The sequence below is a fragment of the Macrobrachium nipponense genome, chromosome 2, assembly GCF_015104395.2.
Source record: "Macrobrachium nipponense isolate FS-2020 chromosome 2, ASM1510439v2, whole genome shotgun sequence".
NCBI lineage: Eukaryota > Metazoa > Arthropoda > Malacostraca > Decapoda > Palaemonidae > Macrobrachium > Macrobrachium nipponense.
The window spans coordinates 117,748,011-117,752,143 of NC_087201.1; the positions used below are offsets into that span (position 1 = coordinate 117,748,011).

General features: G+C 35.3%; 1 long non-coding RNA gene across 2 annotated transcripts; it reads right to left on the bottom strand.

Moving 5' to 3' along the window:
- Nucleotides 1-1,120: 1,120 nt before the first annotated feature.
- Nucleotides 1,121-3,740, bottom strand: LOC135220937 (uncharacterized). Of its 2 annotated transcripts, none has more exons than XR_010315825.1 (3): nucleotides 3,615-3,740; nucleotides 2,665-2,980; nucleotides 1,121-1,941 (listed from the first exon to the last, which is right to left on the bottom strand). It is a non-coding gene; the product is annotated as an uncharacterized LOC135220937 (long non-coding RNA). The 2 variants fall into 2 exon arrangements; XR_010315826.1 differs by lacking the exon at nucleotides 3,615-3,740 and adding an exon at nucleotides 3,167-3,190.
- Between the last annotated feature and the right edge of the window lie 393 nt (nucleotides 3,741-4,133).

Sequence of the window (4,133 nt, forward strand, 5' to 3'; positions counted from 1 at the left end):
AAGAAATCAAAAAGTTCCTAAATATTTCTCTTAGTATAAATAGCAAAATAAATACACCAAGTGTTGATAAACTAACTATGTATTTTAAATTTCCATTTATAAGTGATCCTTGTTCTAAATACGTTACAAGAGAACTAAGAAATATGTTTAAGTATAGTTTTCCCCACATTAACCCCAAGTTAATATATTTACAACAACCATACTATCCAAGCGTTGTTAAACCATAAAGATAAACTACCTTCAGACCTTTTGTCTGGCATCACCTATATTTACAAGTGTGACGCCTGTAGCGCCACCTATATTGGCCAGTCAAAACGGTCGGTCCGGACAAGATCTTCCGAACATTATGGCATTTCTCCTCGTACTGGTTGCTTGCTGGCCAAGCCAACCAGATCACCGATTTTACAGCACGTAGAGGAATGTAATACAGGTAGAAGATTGAAAAATTTTAGTGTGCTTGGTACTTTTAGAGAAGAGTCATTATTGAGAATCTCTGAGTCAATAGAAATATTTTTAAGGAAACCAGATCTTAACCTTGACAATTCATCTTATCCCTTGCTTTTAATATAAATCATTCAGTCATTCATTCGTAGTGTAAACTTTCCATCTCTGTCTCCCACCATTCTGTTTTTAGTATACCGTTGTAATTTATTTTAAAGATCTTATATAATTTATTGTTTTAGTATGCTGGTGCAATTTATTTTAAAGATTTTAACCATTATCTTATTGTTGCTACTTTTACTCAGCTTTGTCAGCCAATAATTACATATTCTTGTAACTACCATTAAAATACTGTAATGTCTCTTTTAGGCTTGAAAATGTTGTTATGAAGAAACAACGAAAACGCGTCGCAATAAAAATGTGGTGTCTCTTAACCTACGCTCTTCTTTTCCTACTGAGATTGAGATTTCCAAAACATCTGTCTACTTTCACTATATATAATGTATATTACATATTTTATATATATACAGATATCATATATATATATATATATATATATATATATATATATATATATATATATGCATGCAAAGTATTGGTAACAATTATTCTGCAATTTATTGTTATGTATCTGTTTCAATGATATTTTGTTTATACACAGGAACTTTATAAGAACAAATGAAAGTTTTTCTATTTATTACCTTTTGGTGTTTTACAGTGTTCAACAATTCATCACTCTAATACTTTAATACAGAGAGAGAGAGAGAGAGCGGTGCTCTAATTTGTGCAAAATCTGATGAAATCGAACAGAAACCGTATTTGAAGACCAGTGAAATGTAGGACAACCAATGCCGTGGACTCGGCTTCCATCTCCAACTGGTTCCCTCCCCCCAAGAAAACCTTCCAGTTTTGTCACAAGCAAAAAGTCGTTAAATTTTCAGATTAAAGAGAAAATTGCTGTAGCCGAGTTCTTACAGATTTGTCGACTACTGTCACTACAGTGATTGGCTTCTGTGGGCAGAATTGCCTTTGTGCAAGGAACTAATGCAATGTTGATAAAGGCAGCAGTAAATAAACAAAAAAAGGAACAAATATAATGAAAGTAAAATTTTATGCACTTTATAGGAACACTCAAAAACACTTTCTGGTCTTGACAATCGTTCATTGTGAATCATTGTCTTCAGATTCTTCCGAAGCTATTCCAACTCTCCCTGTCAGTCAAAAATGATCTAGTGACTGCCTTCTTGGTTTTATCAACGGCGTCAAAATGAATTCGGTGAGATACTAATTTCATTTTATGCCATTGAGGTAACTCAAGAAATCGCTTTTCAGTAAATAGCGTGGAGTGTTTTCGTCCTTCGATCACAGTTTTTGTTGAGCAAACTGTGGCCTCAGTACGTCTTCTGAGTGTCCCCGAAATGGAGTCATTCTTTCGTCAGTCCAAATTCGTCGTCCTCGAAGTGTGGATGCTGGCCCGGCCGTCTCCCGGGGGAGCTTATGCTGGAATGGAAAAAATGTGTTTGAGGGGATTATGCTTTAAAAAAACTGTGAGCATCCACAATAAATCCTATGGCTCAAGGTCGAAAAATATTCAAGTTGAAACATTTTCAGTTTCTTATGCGATTTGTATAATAATAACAAAGGTTTATTTTATCTCTATTAGTATTGCAATTGCATTGTACTAAATTATAAATATATATATATATATATATATATATATATATATATATATATATATGTGTGTGTGTGTGTGTGTGTGTGTGTGTGTGTGTAGTTATATATATATATATATATATAATATATATATATATACACATACATACATACATACATACATACATATATTATGTATGCATATATAAATATTATATGTTTATTTATATTGAAAATTGAAACTAATAAGAAAATGTCCTCGTAAATTATACACCTGGCCAAGAATTGCTCTCTAATATTGTATGGTAAAAGGTTTGTTTCATCAAATTCTTTTGCTCATTATAGAAAGGGATAAAGCAGCTTGATTTGCTTTAAAATCGAGGCAGAACTGGACTGGAGTGATATTGAGTCATTATATTTGTTGAATTGCTGTAGGACGCTTTGTGTATATAACATTTAAGAGCAATATACAAATCTGTTTCTTCTTTGTGAGCAATGATTGCAAACATAACTAAGTATAAGGGAAACAGAAAGTAACCCAAAAAAAAAATTTGGGTATATATTACTCACGGACACAGCAGGTGCATAATCCAGAGCACAAAGTAATGGTCTTCAGTGAGCATTTTTTGAAATAGTTGGCATATCCACACGTTCCACCGCGAGCCGAACAACCCCTGTCACCACACAGGTTAATAGGATGGTATGGATACCCGATAGGCCAACTAAGCGCGGTGGCGTTTCCACCTGCGCCTTGTCTTTCTATCTCTTCCATGACGTCCAGTCTTTCGAGATCCACTTGGGCTGGAGCCACTGTCTCCGTCCATACGAGGAGCAGCAGCAGCAGGAGTGAAGCCAGAGGAAGCCATTTCGACATGGTGAGGTTTTTCTTCACGAAAGGAAGGACCAGATTAAACGGTGAACAACACAAAACGGAATTCCATAAATGTTGGATTTTTCCATAATAGCATTGATTATCTAAAATATATTATGAACAAGAACAAGAACAGCAACTGTAGTATTAAGAAAGTTAATAATGGGACACTCAAATCCCACAAAAAATAATTTTCCATACGCTTTCATTTCTATCAAGTTGCACCTCATGTAGTACGGGGTTGACAGCAGATGATTATTAGCGGGATTGAGATGAACTATGTCTAAGGAAGGAAATTATTGCTAATTGGATTATCCAGCAACAAATGACACGACGGTAACCTGTAGCATTTTCGTTTGTCTTCGTTTTGGTTGTATATATATCGCAATCTCCTATTCTTTAGATTTCTTCCATGCCAAGATGAAACCACACTGACTCATGAAAATGGGAATAAATCATATTCATCCCTTATTAATAGAGTATCGATATCCTTAAATTTTGATCAATAATGTTACATGTCAAAGGTATATTGCAAGACCAGAATAGTGAAGACTCCAACCTGCTACTAGTTACATTAACATTTGTTCATTCTGCAACTAAATGAACATATGAATTCATAACATTACCAGAAGTAAGAGAAAGTCCTTACCTTCTGCTAAGTTCCGTTGAACTGCCGTATGGTGGACGCTCCTGGCCGTTTTAAAGAGGCAGATAGATGGGTCACCCTTGGGTCACCCTTGGGTCACCCTTGGGTCACCCCAGCACTCCAGAACCCCCGACCCATCCCTCTGGTCGGGTTCATTAAAAGCATTCTAATTAGGCTCTCTCTCTCTCTCTCTCTCTCTCTCTCTCTCTCTCTCTCTCTCTCTCTCTCTCTCTCTCAAGTTTTAGGTCCAGATTCCACCTTTCTTTGGTTTATTTTTCAGTGATTTAAATATATATTTCTGTCTGTATAGCAGTTATGAAGCTGGCTTGCTTTATTGATTGATTTATGTTGTCTTCCTCAGAGTATTGTTTAGTGGTTGAAAGCATAGGAAAGGAAACCAGTCTCTTAATTTCCTATTTGAATCTAGAGTTCGTCTGGTATTTTTTTATATCTATATCCTTGTGCTTGTTTTAGTAACAATTTCAAGCTGACATCCTACTTCACCTGTGCAACTTTGCAGTT